Source organism: Nymphalis io, chromosome 14, assembly GCF_905147045.1.
Source record: "Nymphalis io chromosome 14, ilAglIoxx1.1, whole genome shotgun sequence".
NCBI classification, from domain to species: domain Eukaryota; kingdom Metazoa; phylum Arthropoda; class Insecta; order Lepidoptera; family Nymphalidae; genus Nymphalis; species Nymphalis io.
This window is the reverse complement of record NC_065901.1, coordinates 4,873,731-4,896,465: the sequence shown is the minus strand read 5'-3', so window position 1 is coordinate 4,896,465 and position 22,735 is coordinate 4,873,731.

Here is a 22,735-nt window from a genome sequence, read left to right as displayed (position 1 = left end):
CATGCGTTGCATTGGCATTTATTTGTTACCTCCCTCGATTTTCAGTTTCTTTATGCGCAGTTGCTATTGTTAACAATGAGATATATAGATATAGTTACACCAACGGCTAGATGTTCACCGCGGGGTCTTTTTCTTAGCCCATCATAACCAACTTAACAATCGGATAACTGATACTGTTGACCGAAATATGCAAGAATTCTTCATCGCATGCCGTACTAAATTGTAACTATCATACCACTTACCGTCAGGTGGCCATTTTGTCTACTTATCTATTTTAAATTAAATTTATTTAAAAGTATCAGATCATTTTCTACCAACTACTGGACTGGTTTGACTGCCTCGTTGATCTAATAGTTAGATTTAAGGTTGCAGAACCTCAGGTTCTGGGTTCTAACTCCAGATATAAAGTAGTTAATGGGTTTTTCTACCGAAAAATTCTTACTAGCAGCCCGGAGTCTGGAAGTGTGTACGATCCCGTGCGTCGTAAAGCCGTAAAGCTGTTGGTCCTGCGCTTGAATCCTATCTGGTTGTCTCAGTAAGAGAGTAGAGGTTGCACCTGTGTTTGTACATACACTTGTGCACTATAATATGTCCTACATAATTGACTACTCTCCGTCGAGATTAACGCCGATGCCGAAATCGATTTATAACATATTGCTACAAATTACATCATTGCTGATATGACATACTTATTCAAACATTTTGGAAAAATTATATAGAGCAAGAAAAAAAAATCTAAATACAATTTTTTTATAAACAAATTTGTTACAATATTAACATACGAAAAAACATAATGTAAATGCTTACTGTAATGACAATGAGACGTCATGTGGTTATTTCAAGAGAAATGCTTTAGGGTATGTAAATAACATAGGGTAGTTAAACATCAAATTCAGGTCAAACATAAATAACAGAAATCACTCAATCATGTACATAATATAGGCACTTAATTAATTTAATTTTAATATGGAAAACAAGTCTGTTTGTTATAAATATTCATAGTTCGATCTTTAAATTAATTTTAAATAGCATTCCTTTTTACCTTTTAAGTTTATTGCTTTCAACGGCTATAAAGGAACAAAACCTAAAAATAAAATATACCGATAAAAAATATTTACGATGACTAAGACTTAAATATAGGGTTTTATAAGACGTAATGGCTATAGTAAATTCGCCATCTGTTATATTGTTTAATATTAAAAAAGTGCTTTTAGTGGCATAGTAAAATTACACGAAATGATTAATTAAATTGAAGCGTCGCCATACTTCAGTGATATACAAAAAAGCCCATCACTCCGCTGCCCTTGTTAAAACTTATAAAATTGAAAAAGATTGTTCCGGAAGAAATATATAACGATGTCGATGTGTTACACACACTTGTACCAGTATTACATATATGGATAGTGATTGAGCAATAATAAGTTATCCTAGGTTCTATATTTAACTTACACATAATACACAATTGGATATTATGTAAAAGCTTTGATTTAGGTTAGGTCAGGCCAGTAAACTCTTCGTCACAGTAGCATGCGAAAGCGATCCCATGGCGCTCCTCGTTAAGACGGAAAAGATACCGCTGGTTTTTTAGTGGGTATTCCGATGTTCGAGGCGCACTTGGCTCGGCAAAAAAAAACAAAAGGCCAGTAAACACTTCCCTTTCTATATTCTGGCGGATATCGGCGGTCTATCAACAGACCCGCATCCTCCGTCAGAAGAGTGAAAGCGTGCCCCTGAAAGTGCGCTCGAGGCGTTGAAGCGGCGGGAATATTGGACGTCTTGCGACGTGGCGCGACCGTCTCTGCGAAGAACGGTATGCGCGAAAACGCGTCGTTGGAGCAATCCTTCCAGCCTTCGAAGTCTGAATCAAGAAAGTGACAAGTCACCTTCCGACTTACGCAGGTAATGACCGGTCTCAGGGTAGCATGAAAGCGATCTCGTTACGATGGGTACCGCTGGTTTTTTAGTGGGTGTTCCGATGTTCGGGGTGCTTGGGTGCCTTGGACACCGGCGAGCTCCACATACCCCCCTACTGTTCCCGTGGGGGAGACGCATAACGCATGACTCTCTCGACTCGACGGCAATGTGCTAACTACTGTGGTGCGGACCGATACACCACTCAGCATACGTTGGGGGTGTGCCCCGCGTGGAGTGCGGAGAGGGAGATCCTGGTCCGTGAAGTCGGACAAGACCTGTCCCTGCGAGCAATCGTGTCGGCGATGCTACGCAGAGAATCGGTGTGGAGGGCCGTAGCCTCCTTCTGTGAGACCGTCATGGTCCAGAAGGAGAGTGCGGAGAGTGAGGTGGAGTGGGAACGGGAAAGGGACGGTCCTGCTCGGCGGAGACGACGTCAGCGTCATCTTGGCCCTCCCACAGCCCCGACGCACTGGGCTTAAAAAATAGGGCGTAACCATGGGGCCGTGGATGCGTGAGCTCGCGTATTCAGACGGTCCTGAGGAGGACGGCAGCTGGAATGGCCTCACGCCGCCGTACGCACTAGCGAGGATTGCGGGGGGATTATGAGCTTCGCTCCCTGAGGTGAGCTCCGCTGAACCACGAGCGGAGCACAGCACGGGAGAGGCCGTGGGTGCGTTATATCAACATGACCTTTCCGATCCGTGCCAAGGACGGCCATCGCAGTGGTTTTAGTGGATAAGAATCCTACATAACCCAGTTCCCCCCATGGGAGCCGGATACCTTTCTGAAGGTTTTCGGGAAAAAAATGCCAAAAAACTTATTAAATTTTACTAAAAATAAACTCTCAGTACCAGTTAAAATGTTAGCAATGTTATATTGCCTTGTCTCAAAAATACTTATCCAGTTCACGAGGAACTTTTAAATTATTTTAGTTTATACTTAAAATGGACATAGCCTTTCGTAATCCACTGCTAGACATAGACCTCTCCCAAGGTGCGCCAAAGCTCCCGATCCTCCACCTTCCGCATCCAGTCGGTCCCCGCCACCTTCTTACGGTCATCGGTCTACCTGGCTGGAGGGCGTCCTACGCTGCGTTTGCCAATCCGTGGTCTCCACTCTAGGACTCGTCTGCTCCAACGGCCGTCGGTCCTACGACATACGTGACCAGCCCACTGCCACTTCAGCCTGCTAATTTTGCAAGCTACGTCGGTGACTCTGGTTCTTTTCCGGATAATCTCATTTCTGATTTTATCCTTCAAAGATACTCCAAGCATAGCTCGCTCCATAGCACGCTGAGCGACTTTGAATTTGTGGACTAGTCCCGCAGTTAGTGTCCACGTTTCGGCACCGTATGTCATGACAGGTAAGACGCATTGGTTGAAGACTTTCGTCTTCAAACATTGCGGTATAGACGACTTGAGGACTTGACGAAGGTTGCCAAATGCTGCCCATCCCAAGCGAATTCTTCGATCGGCTTCCTTCTCGAAGTTGTTCCTACCGACTTGTATTATCTGTCCTAGGTATATTCACTAACAACTTCGAGAGGTTTCCCCTCGACGTATATCGGTCCCGGCACGACATGCCTATTGAACAAGACCTTGGTCTTGTCCAAGTTTATACCGAGACCGACACACCGGGAAGACTCGCCTAGGCTACGCAGCATTCCGGTGAGTTGTTCCAGCGACTCTGCTATGATGACGATATCGTCGGCAAATCGAAGGTGTGAGATGTACTCGCCGTTTACATTGACTCCATACCTAGTCCAATCCAGCGTTTTGAAAACGTCTTCCAACGCGTTGGTGAACAGTTTCGGATATTACATCCCCCTGTCTCACCCCTTTGCGCAGTTGGATCGCCTTCGTCTTACAGTCCTGGATGTGGACAGTCATTGTAGCGGCGTTGTACAGACATCTCAGTACCTCGATATATCTCCAATCGATATGATTGATGCAAATGAGTCGAGCACTTTGACACCAGCGCTTTCTCGTAGTCCACAAATGCCATACACAGCGGCTGATTGTACTCTTCTGTCTTCTGCACAATCTGCCGAACAGTATGGATGTGGTCCACGGTGCTGTAGCCTGATCGAAAGCCGGCTTGCTCTGGGGGCTGGAACTCATCAAGTCATCTGGCGAGACGGTTCGTGACGACTCTTGAGAACAGCTTATACACGTGACTCAGGAGGGAGATTGGTATGTAGTTTTTCAAGAGGGTTTTATCACCTTTCTTGAAGAACAGTACCACCTCACACCCGCTCTAGGTTTCCGAGGTCTTGCCACGTTCGATGACGGAATTAAAGAGGCTTGCTAGCTCTTTCAGGACCGGAGTCCCGCCTGCCTTAAGCAACTCTGTTGTGATTCCGTCATCTCCCGGAGCTTTGTTGTTTTTAAGCTGTTCTACATTACTCCTCGGAGTAATGGCGCGTAAGAGGGGCGCGCTGGTCATCAAGACTGATTCCGACAAGTTGGATAACGATCTTGAAGTGAACAACTGCCCATAAAACCTCTCCACTTCTCCGACAATCTCAGGCCTAGAGGTAACGACCCCACCATTTTCAGTTTTAAGTTTTGTCAGACGCGGCCTCCCTTGTCGTTTCCTCATGAGCTCGAGTGTTTCAGCAGAGAGTTTTGGTGCGTTGTCTCTTCTCTGTGGCGGAAAGCACTTGCGGGATGTGTTTTGCAGTATTTTGACCAGCGTGTCGGTTTTCTCATCAATACTGCTTTCCGTTTCAAATGCGGTAAATTTGTAAATTGTACATTATTGAAATATTTTACTGGTGGTAGAGCTTTGTGCAAGCTCGTCTGGGTAGGTACCACCCACTCATCAGATATTCTACCGCAAAACAGCAGTACTTGTTATTGTTGTGTTCCGGTTTGAAGGGTGAGTGAGCCAGTGTAATTACAGGCACAAGGGACATAAAATCTTAGTTCCCAAGGTTGGTGGCGCATTGGCTATATAAGCGATGGTTGACATTACTTACAATGCCAATGTCTAAGAGCGTTTGGTGACCACTTACCATCAGGTGGCCCATATGCTCGTCCGCCTTCCTATTCTATAAAAAAAAAAATATATATATATATATATTTATACTTACTTTCCTCGTGCAAAGTCAGATTTGATAGCTAGTGTATAAAAATAAAATCAAAGTAATTATCTAATATAACTAATGTAACAACCAATCCTAATAATGTAGTAAAAGCTTGGCATTTTTTTTTTGTTTATTTAATCGCTCGCAGCTTCTGTTTTCAGATTTTGTTTCTTTTGTACGCTACGCGCTAAGAAATCTGTATTAGATTTTATACACAGATTATATTTATTTAAATGTAAATTTTGAATGAGATGTTTTATTATTTCAACTACGCATTGCACACTACAAAGTAAAAGCCATACAATCATTTGAACTAATTTAAAATGTCTTATTTTACTTGCTTACCGATAAGCGATGTAAAGAGATAGATATTACTTTAAAAACATATATTTAATAAATAACAGGGTATACTGCTCATTCTCTCATCAATACAATGAAAGTAAAAAAGTAAGTAACAGCCTATGAATTTCCCACTGCTAGGCTATGGCCTCGCCCCCTTTTTTTGAGGAGAAGTTTTGGGGCTTATTCCACCATGCTGCTGAAATGCGGGTTGGTGAACTACACATGTAGCATAATTTCAGTGAAATCAGACACATGCATGTTTCCTCACGATAATTTCCCTCACCTTCAAGCTCGAAATGAATTATAAACACAAATTAAAAACACAAATCAATACAAAATCTGTCAAAAAAATCCTAGGCTGAAAAAAAATACTAATTATGTTAAGTTCTGTTGAGATTGAATTGAACCCTTCTTAGGTTGTGACAACTATGAGACATTTAGACCTAACAATGTTCACGTTTGTTATTGAGACTTGAGTAAATCTATCACTATATTACACATAAGATATTAATCAATTAGGTTAGAAAATGAACTGTTTTTTTTTTATTTTATCTTAGGCCCACAAACAATGAAATAGCAAGAAGTATAAACCACTCCAATCGCCGTCAATGTTCTGTAAACGATGGGATCTATGTTGTTATATCTCTAGAGCCTGTGATTAAAGTGCTTCACTTACAATTCAGACGAGAACGCAACAATACATGTTGATGTTTGACGATATAATAATTGATGAGTGGAATGTTTCCGCCAAGTCGTAGCTATACAGAGCCACCAGTAATATAATATTAATATAACCCAATTATTTCAATTTCGATTCAGATTAAGCAAATTGTTGTGATGTAATATAATTTTCACGTGTATTAATATTACATACACAAAATTGTTTCAATTTTGTTTTATTTATAAAAATGCGACTAAAATACAAAGTATGTTTTATTACGTAACACATTTCATGTAATTTCGAAGCAAATATTGTCCTTTTTGTCGCCTTCGTATGATAAACATAATAAACTAAATTATTATTTTTCTTTTTTTATGTTATAAGCAAGCGGACGAGCAAATGTGGCACTTGATGGTAAGTGGGCACCACCACTCATAGAAATTGACGATTTAAAATAAAAATGTATGTAAAATAATAACCATTTCTTACATCGCCAATGTGTCATTAACCTTGGGAACTGAGAAGTTATGTCCCATGTGCCTGTAGTTACACTGGTTCACTCACCCCTCAAACCGGAACACAACAATACTAAGTATTCCTGCTCACCAGCAAGATATCTACTGATTGGGTGGTACCCACCCAGACAGGTCTGCACAAAGGCTTATCAATAGGTAAAAGGTCTCAACTCTAGTAATATTTTGTTTTAATAACAAAAAAAAATCGATGCAGCGGTAGTGGTGGTGTTTTACATGGTCATAATTTGTACCTAACTGATTTTGTAATTTTTATCTGTGAAGGTTTAATATTTTCTTATGTATTATATATTATACTCTGTACAAGTACATAGTTATTACATTGTACATTAACCAAATAGAACATAATTGAAACTGCAGAACCTTAACAAGCGAAGCCATTTCACTAAAAGTTCTTTCCCTTGCATAAAACGTTTTACATTAAGTTACTAACGCCGGCTGCAAATCTAAATGTAACCGCAGATTTTAATTTAGCCCTGTACGCTCTTAATTCAGCGCGAGTTAATGTCGAGGTTACTGAGCGCTGGCTTAAGTTCTAACCTTTGATAATAATAAGCTGTTCATGCTCTCGACAACTTTATTATACGAATGAATAGTATATATATTTTTTTAAAAGTACATTGAGACAATTTCATTGTATTTATTTCTTTTAAGCTATGCATTATTATTTCATATATTTTTAAATGATAATAACTTGTTAATTACACATTTTAATTTAGGTTGATTTTTTTGTAATTATCACAAATCCTCAATATATTCAAATTTATTTCGAAAGGCATTTAAGAAAAAAAAAATTAATTTTATCTAGTGGCTAGAACGCATGAATCTTAACTGATAATCGTGGGTTCGAACCCGGGCAAGCACCACTGAATTTTCTTCTGCTTAATTTGTAATTATAATTCATATCGTGCTTGACGGTAAAGGAATCGTGAGAAAACCTGCATGTCTCTAATTTCATTGAAATTATGTCACTTGTGTATTCTACCAACCTGCATTGGCGCAGCGTGGTGGAATAAGCTTTAAACCTTCTCCTCAAAAAGGGAGAGGAGGCCTTAGCCCAGCAGTGGGACATTTACAGACTGTTACTGTATATTTCATAATAATTTAAGTTTCTTATAACATGCAAACTTCAATATGGTTTTTGTTAAATAAAATATTTTAAGTCTATCGTATCGACTGAGGCAGTTAAATAATAATATGTAAAATGTTATTTTTATTTAAGTATGTTAGAAATTCTATTTATTTTATATGATTTAAAATAAAATAGAACATCCCACGATTCTCCTGTGGATCTTATGCCAGGTATAAAAACCGACCCGTAACGTCGACGAGGGCGCGACCATAAAACGATTTTAAGCCCTTATACTGAAAAAAACTGTAAACCGTCAATGTTTCGTTTATCGTCAAAAGAAGAGGTAGTCCTTAAACAAAAAAAAAAAATAACAGTATACTTTACTCATAATAAACTACTGGCGTAGCATATAATATTATGTATTATTTTACCGAAAAGATATAAGACACATTATTTTTTTTAATATAATTTAGAATAGAAATATTGACAAAATTATAAGTTATAGTAATTATTACATAACGTTCACTTAAAACCTCACCATAAAGGTTTTACGTTAAAGGACAGTCAAGTCAATTGTACTAGAACTAGAGAACGACCGCACGTTTGGAAAATGAATTTAGATCACCAGGTCCCGAAATACATAAATTGCATAATGCTATGTATCTATACATAATATTTTATCGTTTACCGTGCTGGGTTTGGGGCTATTAGTTACTGCAAACTAAACTTAAATAAATATAAAGAAAAATGTGTACTAAGGTGAACTATTACAATAAGAGATCGCTTCCAGCTAACTTTTGAAATACTGAGCGGAGAATAAATCAAAATGGTAGACAAAACAAACTTAAAGCAATTTAACAATGAGCAAAATTAAAAAATATGTATTAAATCAAAAGTCTTTTACAGACTAATAATACTATAAAAACAGGTACAACATAAGAAATATTTAATAAAAATTACGTACGTTGCAGAACTTAGAATATATATGTAAATATTTTATTATATGTACTATAAATATGTAACTACAAATAAAGCTAACAAAACCTTACTTTATAATATTGATATAAGAATTAAACTATTTTTAGAAACGTTACATTTCTAAAATTTAGTACATTTATTCATTGTTTGCTTTCGCTGGCTTGTTAATTGTAACAGTGAAAACAAAACGGAACACTGCAATCAATTTTAACAATCTATAAAAAAAACATGCAAAAATATAACCGAAAACGAAAAAACCGGAACGTACTCTATGATAACAACGACGTAATTTTGTTGTCACTACGATAAGCCGTAAGCGAGCTACTATAGATTTCCCCTGAGCGTAAAATACTTGAAGAGAACATGATCTAGTACGTTTCATTCTCAGGAGATAAAAGTTCTCTATAAAGAAATTTAACGACATTTACCAGCCTCGACTTTCAATACTTTGATAGTTTGTGTGAGAAAAGTATATTAGTTAAAAAGAAGAACTACTAAAGACTAGTTTACTATGTCCAAATTAATCAACGTCATAACTTGTGTAAGATATATTTTCTAAGTATTAGGATATCTATTCTTTTATTTGATATTTTAATAATTCAATAGTTGAAATAAAAGATAAACGGCCAATGGCCATGGATATTGACACGGTATTTTTTTTAACCATTCCTTGTAAGGAAACCACCTCCATGAAATGAAATTAGCGATGGCCAATTATGCGCCACCACCCTTGGGAACTAAAATATTATGGACCATATGGACAAACCCAAACTGGACTGCAAAATAAGCTGCAAAATTTGTCCTTAAAACATAAAGTTTACAACTTTTTTTTTTTAATTATGTATAAGTGAAAATTGTTTTCATTTATATGCTTACGTTCCTACATTTGTGTTACATTTGGTTTGAAGAGTGTGGCCTCATAATAATAATGTCCTCCAGACCGATTTCGGCCACGAAGGCCAATCTCAAGAGATATTAGCTAACTGCACAGAAGATATTATAGTTCGCAAGTGTGTGCGCAAACAAAGCTGCACTCTCTATTCCTTAACTCTCATAATCCGATGGGACGGCAATCCAACACGACCGGAAAAAGTTTAGGCGCAGGATCAACGGCTTTACTTGCTTTCCGAGGCAAGGGAGTGTACACATTTCCAACTTCCAGACTCCGGGCTGAGAATTTTCTGACAAAAAAACCCAATAACTTTTTACTAGCCCAACCTGGGAATTCAATTCAGAACTTCCGGGTCTGCGGCTTTACATCGAGCCACTACACCAACGAGGCAGTCAAAGACCCTCTATAAAGGTTTTATAGCAGAAAATTTTATATATAATTAATAAATATTATATTTATTTGTAGTTATGGTATTGAATAATGTGTAATTAACTCCAATATAATATCTGGTCGTTGCAGTAATCTACACAGTTATATTATACTACCCAGTATGAATAATCGCATACTTATCGGAACCAAAAAGAAAAATAAAGACAAAATGTCTGGATTATCAAAGGAAGTCCCTGAGTGAGCTGGATGAACTTTGAAATATCACCGGCTTTCCAAAGATCCTTGTAAAAACGAACTGGAAGAGAAAAGGAAAATAAATCCAGGAAGCTCTATTTTCTTATTCTCCTTAAACTGGAGAATAATTTCTGAAAATTACATTTATTTTTAAATTAAATATATATAAATAATAATATGCCAATAAACAAGCTTCAACGTTTCTATTTAATCTCCAGTCACGTAAATTTTGTGGTCACATATGAAACAAAGTAAATGGTTTGAAATTTTGCTCCACATTGTGAATGCAAGGAAAATAATCATAATTTGTCTCTTTAATTCTACGCTGAATGTAAAAACCTTGTTTCTCAGTTTTAAATCGTTTTATTTAAATAAAATTATATCAAGACTAAAATAAATTTAAATAAAACAACTCTTTTTACGTATCAGCTATTTGAAATGTTCTTTCTTTATAATAATTTATATACATTTATATTGATAAGGCAGACTAACAACTGAGCTATCCTTTATATTGTCATCAGCGATAATAGATATTTGTATTTATTTTGTGAAATGTCATTGCACAAAAAGTTTACGCTACTGTATTCTCTACCAGCCAACATTTATACGCTTACGAAATGATGTTAATAAGCGTGCAAAATTATCGTAAAATGCAAAAATGAATATTTTTATTTAAATAATAACTTATATAATGTAAATAGTGTGTTATGAACACATATTAAATGAAACTGAAACATTAAATTGCATAAACGGATTCCAAGGGTTTTGGCAGATACATATTTTGTTGTGATATAATTGCTAAATAAAAATTGCTTAACTAAACTAACTAAAAATTTTACATTATAATAATAATAAAATATGTAATATATCGGCACAATAATAAAATATGTAATATATCGGATGCAATGTGGCAAGGTGAACCGACGATTTAAAAAAGGTAGCAGGTACGAGATGGGTGCGGACTGCCCAAGATCGCGATGATTGGCATTCTATGGGGGAGGTTTCTTTCAGCAGTAGACAGCAAAAAGCTGAGTATGTAATATATTTTATTCATACATTGTTTTAAAATTTACAAACGTGTATAACACCATAAAGCCTCCCGAATTAAATTTAATGAAGTGATAATAATACAGTCCATGTAGGTTGTCAAAAATAGGATAGACATAGGAAATAATAATCTTTTTACTTTACGAACATTAATAGCTTTTGGGAAGGAAAAATACTGTATCTCTCAAACCAGAATAAAACATTGCGTGGGGAGTTTCTACGCCAACGCAGAGTTAAGTACAATGTTTTTTTCAACCAACTACGATGAAAATAATTGCTAAGATATTTTTAAAAGAACGGAAATTAATTAATTTACTTTTCCTCTTATACAACAAATAATAATGATTAGGTCAAATGATATAAATTGATTGCGTAAATTCGGTCTATTTACAAAAGCTTAGCAACTATTTATTGAAGGTAAACATGTTTTTTTTGCGCGGAGTACTCCTGAAATCTAAAAGATAGATTTGCGACCTTGAAATATAAGAAAAACACGCCTGATAGATTGTATTTGTCATTGTAAAAACAGATATAAAATTATTTTGTAAATTTCTTAAAACAGAAATAAATAAAACTAATGAAAACGCCTTGATCAAAGAATTAAAAAGCCTTTTACACTCTTTATCATTTGAATGTAGGCATTTTCTCGTCTAGATGAATAATCACACTGATATTCCAATATCAATGCATTCATTTCAACTTTTTTTCATAAAAACGTGAAGGCTTTCAATACAACGTCTATTTGATCGAGTTTAATGAGAATTCATTGTTTACATCACGTAAATTTGTATTTGTAAGTTCCAATTTTATCGATTTTTATTTTCGAAAAGATTTAATGGTAAATCGACATCAGATACAATAGCAAATGTTTTTATTGATATTTCTTATATATAGTAAATTTCCAGGTATTTTAAGGCGTTATCTAATCTCATCTTTGTGATAGGGCTTTGTAGAATATGTAGTATTGTTATCTTTCGATTAGAAGGGTGACTGAGCTAATGAAACTACAGGCACAAGGGTCATAACAAGGGTTCCCAAGGTTGGTTGAGCATTAGTGAAGTAAGGAATCATTAATATTTCTTACGGTGCCAATGTCTATGTGTGGTGGTGACCACTTACCAACAGGTCCCATCCGTCCAACTACTGATAACGATTTAATTTGATAATATTTTTTATATCTGTAGAATATGCCGTATATGAGTTAGAGTAAACATATATTAAGTTTAAAAAATATTTAAAGAATATTTTTATTAAGATTTATTACATTAAAATCATTATATTCAAATTTAAAAAAGTAGACATTTAATCATTTAAAAAGCCATATTATGCTTTCTAAACGATTACTAATGTAAATCGTTTCATATAATAATAATATTATGAATCAACTAGCCGTACTACCCGATGGGATATACTGTCGTTACATTTTTTAGAAACCCGTCGAATTCTTAACTCAATGTTAAAAACGCAAACTTCTAATACAACCTTTCATCCCCAATTTCACACTTGGGTGATAAATTTTAAAATAGCTGTAAAAACTATCTTATACTAATAATCGGAACTCAGAACCCTATACACCCGTTATCGTATTTCTAACTTTCAAAAATTAAAATTTCCATATGTATTTTCATCTTAAGGATCATCCTCTTAGATGATGAATTTTTAAAAAGCTTGAACAACTGCCTTTAACACATTAACACAAGCCGAAGTACCGATTACCATATTTCAAACATCGGAAATAACAAATTTCTATACAAACTTTTCATCCCCATTTAACCCATTTAGAAAATTAGTTATTGAAAAAAATCTTGGTGCTTACCTACATTTCATACGCAAAATCAGTCATTTTAAAATTTTATTTTTACCTTATAGTCGAGATGGCCCAGTGGTAAGAACGCGTGAATCTTAACCGATGAACGTGGGTTCAAATCCGGGCAAGCACCTCTGAATTTTCATGTGCTTAATTTCTGTTTATAATTCATCTCGTGCTTTTCGGTGAAGGAAAACATCGTGAGGAAACCTGCATGTGTCTAATTTCATCGAAATTCTGCCACATGTGTATTCCACCAACCCGTATTGGAGCAGCGTGGTGGAATAAGCTCCAAACCTTCTCCTCAAATAGGGAGAGGAGGCCTTAGCCCAGCAGTGGGACATTTACAGGCTGTTACTTTACTTTTTTTTACTTTAACCTTATAGTTAACTTTTTAGTGATACATAATTAAGTTTTTTTAATAGTTTTAAAGTAATGTTGTGTCTATTTAACACGTATCCCCTATTTTATATGTATTTCTGTTGCAGTTCCCATAATATCTATTGTAAATTCATAAGACTACTTAATGGACTGGAGGTAATATAATGACTAACGAGAATTTATTAGTACAAATTTCCTATAAATTCTAACGTAAACATGGAGCTACCTGCCCTCAGAGACAAATTTTGTGTATAGGCCTTTTTCACATTATGTTAAATTTAAAATCGTGAGTTGTGTTCCCAACAAAGTTTCGTGTATAAATACTTTTATACACGAAAAATATAACAACAAATACACTTTGGGAGATTTGTTGTTATATTTTTTTAGATTTGTTAAACATAGTTGGAACGTTGGCTTTGACTGGGTCCTGCGGGCACCCGTCCTTCCCGGGATGGGGGTACTGTGCTACGCGGATGACACCCTCAGCACGGCGACGGGACGTACCTTTCAGAAGGTGGCCCGCCTGGCTGAGGTCGGAGCGTCGCTCACGATGGATCGGATCAGGATGCTGGGATTGAGGGTCTCTGGCGACAGTGGAGGCGGTCTGTCCCCACTTGAGTCATTAGGTGGAACGGAGTCACGACACACTCACATTCAGGCTGACGCAGGTACTTACCGGGCACGATTGCTTCGGTAGGTATCTGCATCGGATAGCGAGGTGGGAGGTCGCTCCCTCCTGCCACGAGTGTGGTGCGCCTTCGGACACGGCGCGTCACACCCTGATTGAGTGTGCTGCATGGGAGCCTCAGTGCCAATCCCTGGCGGCCATTGTAGGCGGAGACCTCTCGCTGCTGAGCGTGATAAACGCCATGATCTTTAGCGAGAGGTGCTGGAAGGAGATGGTCTCTTTCTGCGAAAACGTCATGTCGCAGAAGGAGGCCGCGGGAGCATGAGAACAGTGCTTCCGCTGACCCACTTCGCCGAAGAAGACCGGGGAGAAGACGTCGGCGTTTTGTAAGCCTCCTCCTCCCGCCGTAAGTGTCGCCGGGGCTAGGGGGTGTCTTTTTTTTTTTTTTTTTATTTATTTGAGAAACATACAGCATAATATAATACATAAAATTTAGTAACAAAATAAATTTCATTTAAGCCAACAAAGTTTCCACTTATACAAACAAAGATGGAGTGAACCTAACGATAACAAGTTATTTAACAATTTATTAAGATATATGAATAAAGTATTAAAAATAATTTAAAACAGAAAAAAAAAAACGATAAGTATATTACTGACAAATACAGTTTTTTAGAGCTTCTTTGAACTTAAATAAATTTTCGTTAAATATATCTATACTAGTGTAGCGTTTATTATGATTGTCACGTGCTCTTACTAAAAAGCGATTTTTAGCATAGTTCGTTCTACACATTGGGACATAAAAGGTATGTTTTGAACGGGCAATGGAATGTGAGCACTTGATATAAATGTTGTTGACTAAGTACATCGAATCGACAAAATTATTTACAATTTTGTAAAGAAAAACCTGATCTTTGCATTCCCTGCGTTTCTCAAGCGACAAAATATTAAGCTTATTAATAGCATTGGACCCAAATTTACGCGTTAATCTTCTAATAAATTTATTCTGAACATTTTCGGTAGCCATAACATACTTAGAGTATTGTGGATTCCAAACCGTTGAAGCGAATTCCAAATTAGATCTTACATACGAGTTATACAACACATTATATGTATTGATATGCTTAAAGTATCTTCCCTGGCGAAATATGAAACCCATCATACTGTAAGCTTTTGCGATAATTTTATTCACATGCCTGTCAAATAATAAATTAGAATCTAGAAGCACTCCTAGGTCCCTAACCTCGGTTACCCTCTTAATTAAATGATTGGAAATTGTGTAATCAAATAAAATTGGATTTTTTTTCTAGAAAATGTTATTACATTGCATTTATCAAAGTTAAGATGTAGGCCATTAGATGAACAATATTGCACTAAAATATCCAAATCATATTGCAAGTTTGAGCAGTCATCACTTCTTTTTATGATTTTAAATAGTTTTGTATCATCGGCATACAGAAGTATGTCAGGATTTTGAAAATTTTTTAGTATATCATTAATGAAAATGTTAAACAATAGGGGACCGAGGTGAGAGCCCTGAGGAACCCCAGATGTTATGGGGACAAAACTAGAAATGTGTCCCTTGACAGCGACTGCTTGAGTTCTGTCACGGAGATATGATGTTATCCATCTTAGCAAATCGCCGTGTATACCAATATATGCAAGTTTTTTAATTAATAGCGTATGTGGAATTTTATCAAATGCTTTTGAGTAATCGGTATACACAGCGTCAACCTGATGTCCTCTCTCCATGGCTGAAAGAACAACATCGAGAAACTCAACAAGATTAGACTCAACTGATCTTTTATTTACGAATCCATGTTGTTGGGTAATGAGCAGAGGTTTTATTAAAGGAAACAAAGTATCGTAAATAATCTTCTCAAATAATTTAGGTATGATAGATAGCATTGATATTCCACGATAATTTTTGACATTATGCTTATCTCCATTTTTAAAAATGGGAACAACAAGCGATTTTTTCCAAACAGGTGGTAGTATGCCTGAATATATGGATTTGTTAAAGAGTAAATGTAAAGGGATTGATAAAGATTTACTGCATCGTTTTAAAAACATAGGATGTAATCCATCTGGGCCACTGCCTTTAGACGAGTCAAGTTTTGAGAGATATCTTTCAACGGTACGGCATGATACATTAATAGTACTAATTAAGGACTGACTACTATGCTTGTTTAAATAATCAACCTCGGGTTGATTCACTTCTACTTCAAAAACTGATTTAAAGTAGTTACTAAATAGATTAGAGATCGATGGGCCGTCGGAGCCAACCGTATTATCATGAAACATGGTGTCAGGTATATTATTACTACCTTTCTTTGATTTTATAAATGAACAGAATTTCCGAGAACTGTGATGAATATTATCTTCAGCCCTAGCAATAAAGACATTATAACACTCTCTTTCCATCAATTTAGTTCTGTGTCGAAGGTCAGCAAATTTGTCATAGTCACTATTATGACCATAAATTTTCCATCCTTTATGCACTTGTGATTTCTTTTTAATCAATTTAATTAAAAACTTGCTAAACCATACAGGATATTTATTGATATCGTATACTGTTTTAGCTGGTACAAAGCGATCCACAATATTATTAACTATTATATAAAACTTATCTACTGCGTTAATTATATCACATGTTTCGAATTGTTCCACCCAATCAATATTATTTAGCTCATTGTTAATTGCGTTGTAGTCAGCAACATGAAAGCGATGAACAATTCGAGGAGCATAACGTAAATTTGAATCATTCAACATAATATCCGTCAACACAGAGAGAGTCGGATGATGAGCGTCTTCAGGCAAAGATAATGGTGTTGTTCTATCGACCGAACAACTACAGTTAGACAGAACGAGATCCAATAGTCTATTATTACCATTAAAAATCCCATTATACTGACACCAGCCAGAGAAGCACATAAAAGCAAATAGTTGCATAATTAAATTATTTTCGGATGGGTTTTGGATAGCTAGCGTATTTTCAGAGTTATGTGACCACACAATATCTCCTATGTTGTATCCGAAATCTCCTACAACAATATATTTATCAAAAGGGTTATTCAAATTTAAATCTGATAAGAACTCAAAAAATGTGGCTTCAGAATCGCTCTGGTGTTGATTTTGAGGGAAATAACAACAGAAAAGTTTTTGTTTACTTGAACCCTGTCCGACCACTATATTAACAAAAGTTATATCAGCACCTGGAAGAGACATTGGTGTCCTATAGTGTTGCATGTCGACATAGATGCCACGACGTACTGCTATAAGTGTACCACCACCCTTACTTACCCCTAGAAGTGCATAGTCACGATCATTCCGGTATACGTTATAGCGTGAATCGAAGAGTTCTTCATCAAAGATATTAGGAAGTAACCAGGTCTCGCTTAGACAAATTACGTCATAATTTGAATTTAACAAATTAGAATAGAAATGTAAAGTTTTAGTGCGCAATCCTCTAACATTTTGATAATAAATATTTAAGTACATAGTAATATATATTTTAGATTATAATTATTGTGAGTAATAACATTAAAGAGAAATAGCTTTTCAATGCACCTAGATGCCAGATAAGAATTAAAACATACCTTTAAGTCCATAAAACAATACAATATCAGCCTAATTTTCTTAATAAATATAATTAAAATATTAACGAAAACAAGTAAAAATATAAAACTACAAAAAATATTCTTAAAAAACTAAACAAAGTAACATACTTTAATATTATAAACCAACAAATTAATAACGCTTATAAAATTTTGTTTAAACACTCTTTGGAAGTAATGTGAATAACTGGTGAATTGTTAGTCTTACGAACCATAACAGTGCAATTTCGAACCCAGCAGAATAAGTAACTTTTCTCTTTGCATTTTCGTCGAGCTTCATTCAAAAGAGGCTTGTTGTAAGTGGACAGGTGGTCATTTATGTAAATAGGATTATTTCTGCCTGAAAAACCAATGTCGCATGCTTTCAGATTTTTTAACTTCCTTAACGATGAAAGAAAATCATCCTTTTTGTAACGTGCTTGCATTTTTAAAATAATGGGACGCGATTTATTTTCAGACGAATCATTCCTTACCGCTACCCTTATTACAAAATCAACATCGGTATTAAAATTTATGGGGTAACCACTTTTTTCAGCAAGGGTCTTAATAATATGGACTAAGTTTTCGCCCTTTTTTTGTGGAATACCATTTATTTGAATATTAGAGCGACGCACCCACTGTTCATTTCTGTTAGTGTTTTCCGATAATTCTCTAAGCTTAAGTTTCAACTCTACGAGTTCTGTTTCAAAATTTTCTATTTTAGTAACTTCCTTATCTAGATCATTCATTCGATCAACAACAGAATTAATGGAAGACTCGATTGTATTAATTTTTGTAGACCAAAAAGTAACAGATTCTGAGAGCTTTTTAAATTCGTCAGTAATGAAAGATTTGAATGACTCCATTGTGGAATGCAAACTATTGAAGCGCTCATCAAAATGTGCAATCAACGATTTAATATCTGTGATTTGGGCTTGATTTGTATTTATTTTATCAGAGATCATATTTAATTTTGGACTTATATTATTTTTCTTAGATATTTTGCAAACTGGACATTTCCATTTAGCTTTATTCATAGGCAGAATCTTTTTAAAGTCGCTTTCATTTATACCAACACATGAGTAATGATACATACTTTGACAAGCCGTACATCTAATCATTTCTTCTGGTCTTACGATCTCTGAACAATGTTTACAATCCATTTTCATATATATTATTATCACAAAAAATGTAGGTAGAAAAAAAGCTAAGAGTAACTCTGCTTAACAGACCGATTGTTGAATTGCAGTCAAGCCAGCGACCAAAAGGTCATAAGCGCCGGGAAATAAGCGTCGCTTACGCGTTCACTTCAAACACTGCACACTACTATTGCAATTTAACAAATAAATTTGAAATTTGTAGTTTTAATTTATATAATTCACATTTAGATATAATTTAACACATAAATTATTGTCGTTAACACAAACTTTAACTATTTTTCAAAAGTTCACTCCCGATTATCGACTTATATACTGTTTTATAATAATTATTTGCGTAGCGATTACATACAGCTGTTTGCAATTGTCGATCAATCAAGTCTTCACCCCGAGAACCCGTTGAAAAAATTTTTCAACGCATCTACTTTTTTGTTGACTTTAAATACTAGTCTAGTCCAAATTTTATATTCTAATTATTAATTACTCAAATAATATCAATTGCGATATACAGACATAAGGTGAAATGTGAAACACAGGTAAATAATTTAGTGGATGTTATAAAATCGATAACCTCAGATTGACACTTTTCTAAACTAGTTCAGAAGCATGTCTTTAAGTCGAACCTCGATTAGTCAAAAACCTTCAAAACTCGAGAAAATGATGTGTTCCCTTCCCTTCAAGCCCCAATACTCAAAATCTCACCTATTAATAAGTCGAAATAATTAGTAGGTCGCGATAAGTACCAGTGGTAGAGCTTTGTGCAAGCTCGTCTGGGTAGGTACCACCCACTCATCAGATATTCTACCGCAAAACAGCAGTACTTGTTATTATTGTGGTCCGGTTTGAAGGTTGAGTGAGCCAGTGTAATTACAGACACAAATTACATAAAATCTTAGTTCCCAAGGATGGTGGCGCATTGGATAGCCAATGCGCCAGCACCGCTTATATAGTAAGCGATGGTTGACATTTCTTACAATACCAATGTCTAAGGGCGTTTGGTGACCACTTACCATCAAGTGGCCCATATGCTCGTCCGCCTTTTTATTCTATAAAAAAAAGGTAAATTACAGTACATATTTTCCCTCTATAACTTGAAAAAATATTTTTTTATACAATGAAATTATAACTAAAATTAGTTGGAGTAAATCTTAACCTCGCAAATTCAAGACAAAATTCGCTTAAGTCGAAGTCCTCTAAAAGTTGAAAACTCTATAACTCGATTTTTTGTCTTCTCCCTTCAAGTTCGACTTACGATGGTTCTACCGTAGTTACCTATAATTATATGTTATAAAACAAATGCTAAATAAAACATATTATGTATTTGTTTTCATCCGTGATTACTTTTATAAATTATAAGATAAAAAGAGATTAAGTATAAGTTACTAAAATATAAAATAAATAACAGCAATGTACAAAAATAATTCAAAAGCAACCATTTTACCTAATTCGTCTGTGGCAAAATTTTTAAACTCGAGTTAGGAGCTTTTCCATCCACAAAAGCTAGCATTTCCTATTACTTGCAGATTGGCAAGCTGCCAATGTTTGTAAGAAGCTCTCTCTAAAACTTACAAAGACACCAATCTACGAACTTCCTAGAAACTCTCGTCACTGTTATATTACGCAGACCGCGCACTATAGTCCTCATTTGTACATTAAAATAATATTTGTAATATGTAACAATATATTTATATCAACAGATATTCTACACACGTCATCGTATTTTACATACACACGTACATATTTTACATGTTATCGATTTAATATTGACTAAGTAAATAAATTATAAACTACAAACAATTTTAAAATACTTAAAAATAATTACAAAACATACGAAAGTTTTCTGACAAAAATATTAAACAAATAAAGCAAACTTGGTATATATTAAAAAAAAAAAACATTAAAAATAAAATTAATATTATAATATTTTAACTGTATACTGACATATAAAAAAAAATAAACATTCAAGAAGCATTTTTTTTTAAAACCATTATATGGAGACTTATGTTTTGTAATTCAAATTAATGTAGTAATGGACAAAGAAATAACATTTGATATATTATTTCTCACATTAAGATTCTACAGGTACGCGCTACACGTACAGGACAATGAGGAGGCATTGTTACTAGTTGGAGCAACATTAATTCTACCATAATTATACGGCCATTTCAGGCTTCTTACACAACAATGAAAGGATTGTATAACAGCATACAATGTCGCACGCATATTTTATCTAAGAAATATTTTAACAAAAAAAAAACTTTTTTTTGTTAAATATTATTTCATTACTTTTAAATCTCAGTCTTCTCTTTTTAACCATATTGTTATAACTATTATCATACGCCAAAAACTTTTTTGACTCGACCTGGGACTTGATCTCTGGACCTCAACATCTGCAGCTTTAAAATGTTGTCATAAGACCTACGAGACAGTTACAGCAGCTTATTATGAAACAATAGTAGTCATGGGAAACTTTAGTAGTGGGCGTTAAACGTTACGCGTTTGTGCTCGTGGTGGACTGTGCTGATTCCATTTTAACTTCAGTGACCTAGTTTCCTGAACGCATTTACATTACATTGTCTATTTAAGAGAATGTTACAACTTTAAACCACAAGCTAGTTTAACTTTACATGTTAACTATAAGTCAAGAATTGATAACCCATTTATCGTTTTTCATTGAATTGCAAAAAAAACGTGTATAGGGAATTAGTTAGGAATTTGATTGTAAAATATTTATTTTTACGAGATTTGACTTATTTTGTTGGTATGTATCACACACTTTCAAATAATCTAAAATTCATTCATAATTATAATCAATTCTCAGAGGTAAGATATCATTAGATGTTTATACTTTAATAGGAATTACTTAAATCGAGAACCTAAACAAATCTGAGACCTCGTGGAAAAGTGGCAATAATGTTAGCATCATTTCGCCGTTTAATTACAAAATTCTTGTATTTAAATATAGTTGAATATATTTAGTGCACGATTTAAGCTAAAGACTGAAAAAATTTAAAATCTGGCACGTGTACCAGCTATATAGACCTACTTATTATAATAGAAGATTTATTTATATATTCAGTCGTTATAGAATGTTTGTACACTTGCATGTTTATCTTGTATACGTTTCTATTAAAACTATTTCGATTGTGAAAAAATTTGGAGAGCGTGCGTCTGTGAAAGTTCCTAAGGCAAAAATTATAGACACTCATGCTACCCGTGCAAAGCCGGGCCAGTTAGCTAGTTATAAACAAGATATATTACAAAATTATCATTAATAAAAAAAGACCCTTGAATTGAAAGGAAATAGTGACAAGACTATAGCCACGAAATATACTATGATCTGAGTTGGACCTTTAATTTTTTAAATATTATATTATATATAAATATGCAGGTGTCAAGAAAATTATTTAAATTATTATCTCAGTTATGCCGTCTTCAAACTTATCTTCAAACTTTGGGTATCTATTTTACAACAAAAACGTATGAATAATTCATAACGTTTTTCATGTTTCTTTCGTGTAAAGTTATCTTTATGGATGCGAAAAATCCCAAAAGTTTGCGAGCAACATATAAATTGTCGCAGTTTTTGTCGGTTATTATGACTTGTAAAATTAATTCAACTTTTGTTTCTTATTGGTCCAATTGTATACAATCAATAAAAATGATTATGAGTTTTTTCGTTCCCTTTTCTTGATAAAATAATTTATTTGTAAGTAACAATATAATACCTAATTTCGGCTACATCTTAAGTTTTGGTTTTCTTCGGATTATTTTCACATTTCCATTACATTATTTCGAAGCTCATATGATCAATCTTGCCAAAAAGCCTTCGTATTCCTTTTCTGTATTAATCAATTTTCTAATAACTGGGTCGCTTTATTATCCTTATTAATACGGATAATAACTCCTCATTTGTTAAAAAAATATGTATTTGTTTGAAATTTTAAAAAATCGTATACATAGTATATGTATTAATTTGTAAAACATATATTTATAAAAAATGTTATTAAATAAA